Source organism: Dasypus novemcinctus, chromosome 28 (assembly GCF_030445035.2).
Source record: "Dasypus novemcinctus isolate mDasNov1 chromosome 28, mDasNov1.1.hap2, whole genome shotgun sequence".
Lineage (NCBI taxonomy): Eukaryota > Metazoa > Chordata > Mammalia > Cingulata > Dasypodidae > Dasypus > Dasypus novemcinctus.
In genome coordinates this window covers 17,906,270-17,914,693 of record NC_080700.1, presented here as the reverse complement: position 1 = coordinate 17,914,693, position 8,424 = coordinate 17,906,270, and the positions used below count along the sequence as shown (strand labels likewise).

The 8,424-nt window shown below is 38.0% G+C and overlaps 1 pseudogene; it reads right to left on the bottom strand.

Moving 5' to 3' along the window:
- Positions 1-1,379: 1,379 nt before the first annotated feature.
- On the bottom strand, positions 1,380-4,047 carry LOC101425500 (myotubularin-related protein 10 pseudogene; annotated as a pseudogene).
- Between the last annotated feature and the right edge of the window lie 4,377 nt (positions 4,048-8,424).

Here is an 8,424-nt window from a genome sequence, read left to right as displayed (position 1 = left end):
TATCTCAATGCAGTTTTTTTCCATGAAATTTCCATACATGCCTGAAGATGGCACTTGCCAGTGCACCATTTCACATAGGTGTTTTCTGTGTCTTTGGTGTGACTAAAACTGAGTTTGAAATCAGACTGTACTGGCTGAATTCACTGAAGAAATTTCCCCCAATCCCTTTTATTTTCCCTGTAATAGCTCACAGGTAGAAATATGTTCCTCTCTCAGTCAGCTGCAGTAAGTTTCCCAGTTTCATATCCTGGGGTTTGGAAATGGAGCCCTTCCAGGCTGCCACAAGTGTTTGGTAACTTATGTTTGTTGTTTTAAATTCACCTCTCTGTCCCTTTCTCTCCTGGGAATTGTGAATCACTGTCCTGGTTTGCTGACCCCAAAAGCAGACCCCTTGGACAGCTTTTGGCGCTTTCTCCATTGTTTTTGTGAGAGAGTTGAGCACTCCATGCCTCATATGATGCCATCTTCTCATAATTCTGATTTCTGTTGTATATTAGTCAGTCAAAGGGGTGTTGATGTAGAATACCAGAAATTGGTTGGTTTTTATAAAGGGTATTTATTTGGGGTAGGAGCTTACAGATACCAGGCCATAAAGCATAAGTTACTACCTTCACCAAAGTCTATTTTCATGTGTTGGAGCAAGATGGATGCTGATGTCTGTGAGGGTTTAGGCTTCCTGGGTTCCTCACTTCCTGGGGCTTGCCTCTCTTTCTTCTGCATGCTTACCTCCTGGAGCTCCAGCTTAAGGCTTCAACATCAAACTTTGACATAAAATTTCCAACATCTAAAATCCCTCAACTCTGTTTTGCCATACATTTTGTCTGTGAGTCCCCACACCTTGGTGGGTGGGGACTCAATTCTCTAATGACATGGCCCTATTAAAGCCCTAATCAGGCAGTGGACTTGGCCCAGTAGTTAGGGTGTCTGTCTACCATGTGGGAGGTCTGCAGTTCAAACCCTGGGCCTCCTTGACCCATGTGGAGCTGGCCCATGCACAGTGCTGATGTGCGCAAGGAGTGCCGGGCCACACAGGGGTGTCCCCTGCGTAGGGGAGCCCCATGTGCAAGGAGTGCACCCCGTAAGGAGAGCTGCCCAGTGTGAAAGAAAGTGCAGCCTGCCCAGGAATGGTGCCGCATACACGGAGAACTGACACAACAAGATGATGCAACACAGATTCCTGTGCCACTGACAGCAACAGAAGCAGACAAAGAACAAGCAGCAAGTAGACACAGAAAACAGACAACTGGGGTGGGGGAGGGAAAGGGAGAGAAATAAATAAATAAATCTTTAAAACAAATAGAGCCCTAATCATAACCACACCCAGGTACAGACAAGTTCACAACCATAACCTGATATGTTTTTTTGGATTCATAACCATATCAAACTGCTGCAAATTGTAATATTAAGAAATTTCTCCTTTGATGAAGTAATTAGTCACTGATGGGTCCATTCTTGAAGGAAGACAGCAGTCCTATTATTGTGAAGTTCTAGCTTATCTTTGCCCATTTTAAAGATTTCATAGAGCAATTCTGTATTCAAGGCATGGTCTTCCCAATGTATAAGGCATTACAGAAAAAGGTGTGATACTTCGCTGTAAATTGAAAAGACCAGTCCCAAACCAATGTGAATTTTAAGCCCTTTTCATCACCCAACTATTTTCATATTCTGTGGTTTGCTTCACCCATTGATGAGGACAGTTGAAAAGCGACATTCCTAACAATAAGATGTGGATACTGTTGTAAAGGTCCACTAAGGAAGCTTCAAAGAATTTGAACATGGCTGGATATTGTTCTAACAGTTGCCATGTGGCATCCAAGAATAGCAAAAATAAGGGAGATTCTTTTTCTGATCTCTTTAAATGGTCGCATCTCTCCAGGAACTGATGGCCAGCCATGATCCACTCCTTCTGTATCAGACACTGAAATACAGAAATTGTCCTAATGCAGGGATCCAGCATCACCTGAATAAGAGAAAATATGAAGTAACTCAAATCTACTATTCCTCCTATTGTAGGATTACAGTGGTATTTTTGCTCTCCAGCATATACATAAGTTCTACTGAATGTTTAAGTGATGCTATTACATATTACAACCACCTAGTACATTCCAATGAAGATAGACATTTCTGTTAAATTTCTTCAAAATGCATGTTAACAAATAGTTTTTGCTTAAGTTTTAACACCTTCTGTATTTCTTGGATATTAGACAAGGTCTTATTCAAATCCAATTTGTAAACATCACTTCTCAATGGGTGATTTATAGTTATTGCATTACTCTGATCAGTTTGAGTTATTGCATTACTACAATCAGAGTTATTGCATTACTCTGATCAAATTGATACTCTGATCAATTTTTCTCTGCAGCAACACATCTTTTGTGGGGGCCATTCTCACCAAGAACTGCCATAAGGTTGTCTCCAGCACAGGAGTGGCACCCTTCTTCCAACAAATAATGGGAAATTTACTTTGGTTCTTGAACTGCTAAAAAACTTGTCAGTACAAAGGATTCTGGAAGACAAGTGGATATCACATAACCCTTGATAATGGAACAAACTCTCCACACAGAAACACCCATCCTATTGATTTCTCTGTCCCATTCTGAGTAACTTCCAAACAACCAGCTTTAACACCTCCTCCTCCACCTCCTGAGGGTAATCTATTTATTTTGTTGACTGAGTTGTGGTATTTTTCCCAGCATATTCAAATATAAAGACAAGCTGCAGATTTGTTGGCTGGGAATAGTGAGATATTGCAAGTTATAGTTTTCTGGCAGTTTTGGGCTATGATTTATCAAAGCAAAATCTGACATTCCTGGAATCTTTACAAAAAATAACTATCTCTGTTGGATTAAATTTCGGTTTTTGCTTTAGGCCTAGGACTTTCTGCTTCTTTTTGTGGACATTTACGTTGACAGTTTGCTCAATATATTTCAAAGGAACATCATGTTCACCAAGAAGAAGGTTTTGTAATGAAATTTCTGTCATGGCATAGAATCATCTAGAATAAAGGAAATTTTTAAAAAACTTTTTAAAAATTGATGTTTATCATTCATAAATGAACATCCATAAACAATAAGTGTACAGTAAAAGTTGTGAATTTACAAAACAAACATGCATATCATTATTCAGGGCTCCCATATATTACCCCACCACTAACACCTTGCATTGTTGTGAAACAATGTTACAAACTATGAAAGAGCATCATCAAAGCTTTACTACTACCTATAGTGAGCATCTTACATTAGGTGTATTTTTCCCATGACCCACTGGTTACAGACACCCTGTATTAGTATTTTATACTTGTTATAGTTCATAGGAGAATGTTCTCATATTGGTTCATTTAACCACAATCCATCTTCCACCAAATATTTCATTGTGTTATACAGTCCCATGATTTGTACAATCCATCCAAAGTATACAATAAGTTGCTGTCATATTCATCACAGAGTTGTACTGTGTCATCACTCTATTTTCAATCATTTTCATGTCTCCAAAAAGAAAAATCCCATAACCCTTTCTACCCCCAGGAAATAGAATATGGGTTGAGAATGGAAGCTGATGCTTAATGTATGTAGACTTTTTAATAATGTTTACTGTAAATGTATGGAAATGAATAGATTTGATGGTAATACATTAGAGTGAGTATAAGTAACACTGCTGATTTATAAATGTGCTTGTGACTGAAAGAGGTAGTCCTGGATGTAATATTTTAATTGAAAGAAAGGTAGAGAATAATGAGGAGCTGTATAATATAGTGATTTTTGTGAGGTATGAAGATTTTGGTTAATAGTATAAGAATATTCTTTTATGAAGTGTTAATAAAGGAAACTTTAAAATTACTGGATATCAGCTTTCCCCACAAATCATATTGATTTGTGTCTGTTACAATGCATTTTTGTACAAAATTGACTTCATTTATATCAATTCTCCTGGCAAAAAGACCTGCTTCTGTTTTTTAATATTTGGTTCCAAATTAAATCTATCATCAGATCAGGTCAGCATTAGGGCATAGGATCTGAATGTGGGTCTGGGCAGCTTGAAGGAGAACATTTTGCCTCCACCTCTTCTCCCAGGATCTGCCACTACCAGTGGCAGCACTGAGGCCTCCCAACACCTCCAGACACCTCTGGGCATAGAGCTCCAGTTGCTGAGCCCTTGGTCTGTCTGGAGCATGGCTGTGCAGACTGACAGTCCAGGACATGAAGGAGCAACTGCCTAAGTGGAGCAGGGACAGGAGAAGGTCTATGTTGCTGTAGATGCCCATCATCTGAGGGGGCCTATCACCCCACTATGAGAGACTACACACAGGGCTTGTGACCTGCATCTCAGGACCTCTCACTGCTTGTATTTGAAGACCACATTGGGCAAAGTTTTTGACTTGCAAAAATCTATTAAATCAAGGGGCTTTGAGAGTGCAGGGCTAGCAAAGTTGATGTTGCTGTAATTTGACCAAAGAGCCAGAAACCAATTAGTAGAATGAAAGCCCCAATTAATGGCTGCTGAATGTAAAAGCTCCCAACAGTCCAAGGTTTTGCTCAGATAGGTGATGAGAAGGACTCTGTTGCAAAATGGTTTTAAATCATATGGCCAAATTTGGGAGTGTGTAGCTAATAATGTGTCAGTTTGTTTGGTAATTAAAATATTCGCGACTGATATTGGAACTCCAGCATTAGCCTGTAGTCAGCTCCTCCAATTTATCCAATTCCTGTGGGTCATTTGTGTCAATTGTTTGTTCAACTGGAGATAGTCAATTCAACAAGATATTTGTACTGCTGGGCTTGTATTGTCAAATTCGAGGGCATATGGATCTCAGCATTTGACATCTTTGTTAGTAAGAATGGCTTATTTGGAGGATTTGAGTCTCTGGATTGCAAATCAATGAAAGCATCCAAAATTATAATAATTTAAAAAACAATGGAATTGTGTAGCTCTGCATTCAATAGGCTTTTTCTTGGTTCATCATGTTTCCCTTCCTGGTATGAATTATTACCAATAATGATATTACAAATAAAAATATTGCTAATATTGTCTGGTTTCATCATAGTGGGAGAGGGTTTTTCCTCCACGTTATTTTCTAACGTGATTATCATTTACCAAGTGGAGTTGCTAATCTCCCTTCTTGGTGGCACATACCTTTAGGTAAATAGTCCTGGAGAACGAATTTAAATTTACTAAAGGATATTCATAGGGAAAGAGTAATCATCCATCTCATATATGCTGAAAAATATGTTACATTCCTAGGTGGTACGAATTTAGGTTTAAATGTGTCCTATAACAAATAGTCCCATAATATATCCTGCGACTGTATGATAATCTGTCATTAATGGGCCCAGGTGAGTACCTATCTCAATGTTTTCTCCAGTCCTTATCGGTTGTAGACAAAATAGAAAACTCATATTCATGAGGAAAGCTACTATGGAATGGTCTCATGTATACAGAATCCTCATAAAAATGAAGATGAGACATGCCCCTTTTAAATATAGAAAAGAAGAGTGGAAATATTTGTAAAAATTAGTAAGTGATGTAAGTCTTCCAAAAGGCCTAGGGTTAAGAGAAATTAAATTTTGGGCAAATGTGAAACCCAGGCTAGAAAAATCAATTCTGAGAGTTCTGGGAAGATGGCACCAGAGTAGCTCAAACAGGATGCAGATCTCATAAAATAATGAGAAAGCATAGATAACTTCCCAGGGAGATAGTTTGGGGACCTGCAGGAAAGAAGAGTGTAGCATTCATCATTTAAGAGAACTGGGGATGGAGAGACTACAGGCCCAAAAGGAAAACTTTGAGTTGCTGATTCCACAACTGGCACCCATCCCCCACCCTCAAGGAGAACAAGCTCCATAAAACCTGCAGCTCAGCATTGAACAGAGTGGGAAAAGGACATAACCCTCCCAGGGAAAAGAGAGGGTATAGCAGAGGCCTGAATGTAGTTTCTGTTAAGGAAGGTTAACAATATAGTTATTCTGAATCTGTGGCTCAGAAGTCAATGAAAATGGAAGGATTCATCACAGTGGAAAGATTTGACAAAGAACACCATCTTATGGCCAGCCAGGAAAACAAAAAAAAGACAGGCCTTTTTTGCCCCTGATTATTTCACAGTCACCTTAGATCTATTCTATGCTCCCATTAGTGGATCCCTTACCCTGTTTTGATAACTTAAACAGGGAAAACTTAAAGTTTTAGAAAAAAATTGAACCAGAAATTAAAGAAGAGTTGTGAAGAAACCACTAGATAAGAGAAACAAATTGATGAAGAGAGTAAGATCACCAAGATGATTATTGCCTAGATATCAACAAAAAAAAAATAAGAAAGCATACTAAGAAATAGGAATATATGGCCAAGCAAGGAAACAAACCAAGAATCCAGATGAGACAAAGGAGTAAAGATAACTAATCAGTGATGTTCACACAAATCTCCTTAATCAATTCAAGAAGTTGAAGGAAGGTATGACTAATGAAATGAAGATATTAAAGTGACACTGTGTGAGCATAAAGAACAATTTGAAAGCCTGTAAAGAAAAGTACAAAATTTATGGAAATGAAAGATACAATACAATAGATTAAAAATACATTAAAGGAATATAATAGCAGATTTGATTTGGTTGAGGACAGAATTAGTGAATTAGATGGTAGATGGTAGAGCATCTTAACTTGAAAAGACAGATGAACAGAAAGAGAAAAGAATGGAAAAGGTGAGTGTTTCCAGGATTAGTATGATAGCATGAAACACACAAACAAATGCATTATAGGGTTCCAAGAAGTAGGAGAGAATGGAAAAGGGGCAGAAAGAATTTTTAAGGAAATAATGACTGAAAAATTTCCAAACCTTATGAAAAACATGAATATCAATATTCCAGAATTACAACTAACCCTAAATAGAATAAATTTTAATATATTTTCTCAGAGACATATACTACTCAGAATTTCAAATACAAGAAATAAAGAGATTTCTTAGAGCAGCAAGAGAAAAGCAATTTATCACTGACATGATGGAGGAATAGAATATGGATTAGAGTGGACTTACTGATATTCTATTCATGAACTATTGTGATTAGTAATCGAAGAAAATGTGGCATTGGTATGGAGAAAGTGGCCATGGTGGCTGCTGGGCGTGGGGAATGGGAGGAAGAGATGAGATGTGGAGGCATTTTTGGGACTTGGAGTTGTCCTGGGTGGTGCTGCAGGGACAATTACCGGACATTGTATGTCCTCCCATGGCCCACTGGATGGAACGTGGGAGAGTGTGGGCTATGATGTGGACCATTGACCATGAAGTGCAGCAGTGCTCAGAGATGTATTCAACAAATGCAATGAACGTCTCATGATGATGGAGGAGAATGTTGCTATGGGGGCAGTAGTGAGGTAAGGGGGGTGGGGGGTATATGGGGACCTCATATTTTTTTAATGTAACATTAAAAAAATGAATAAAGACCTAAAAAAGTCTAAGTGCTGATGTCTCATCAGAAGCAATGGAGGTAAGGAAACAGTGACAATATATTTAAGATAATGAAAGATAAAACTTCCAGCCAAGAATTCTGTCTCCAGAAAAACTATCCTTAGGAAATGTTTGAAGTCTTCATGACAAAGAAAAACTGAGAGCATATTATGAAGAAACTGTTTCTACAAAAGATACTATATGGTATATTACAGCCTGAAAGGAAACAACAAGGGTGAGAGGCTTGGAGAAGAGTTTAATAATGAAGATAATAAATAAGGGTTATTGGAATGGTTAAGAAAGAAAATATTAAGATATGATAACAGAAAGCCAAGGCATAAAATGGACAAGAAAAGTAATGCCTTTACAGTAATAACATTGAATGCTAATTTATTGAACTCCTCAATCAAAAGACATAGAATGAGAGAATGAATAAAAAATATGAGTCATATGTTCATTGACTACAAGAGACTCACTTTATTTTTTTTTTAGTTTTATAAGGAGGTACTGGGAATTGAACCCAGAACCTCATACATGGGAAGCAGGCACTCAATGACTGAGCTACACCTACTGCCCAAAAGACTCACTTTAGATGCAAAGACACAATCAGGCTGGAAGTGAAAGTTTAGTAAGAGCTATTCCATGCAAATAGTAATCAAAAGAGATCTGCATTGAGCCTGGGACCTCATAAATGGGAAGCAGGTACTCAACCACGTGAGCTACATCCAACCAAAATGTATCCATAAAATGCAATGAATGTGCCACACCAATGAAAGAGATTGTTTTGTGGGAAGAGTCGGGGGGGGGGGGGAGTGGGGTATATGGGAACCTCATATTTTTTAAGTAAGATTTCCTGTAATCTATGTACTTTAAAAAAGATTTTAAAAATCTAGAATAGTGATACTAATATCAGACAGATTCTAAATGCAAAACTGCTATAATAGATGGAGAAGGTAACTATAAATTAATAAAAGGGAAAAGTAAACAAGAAGA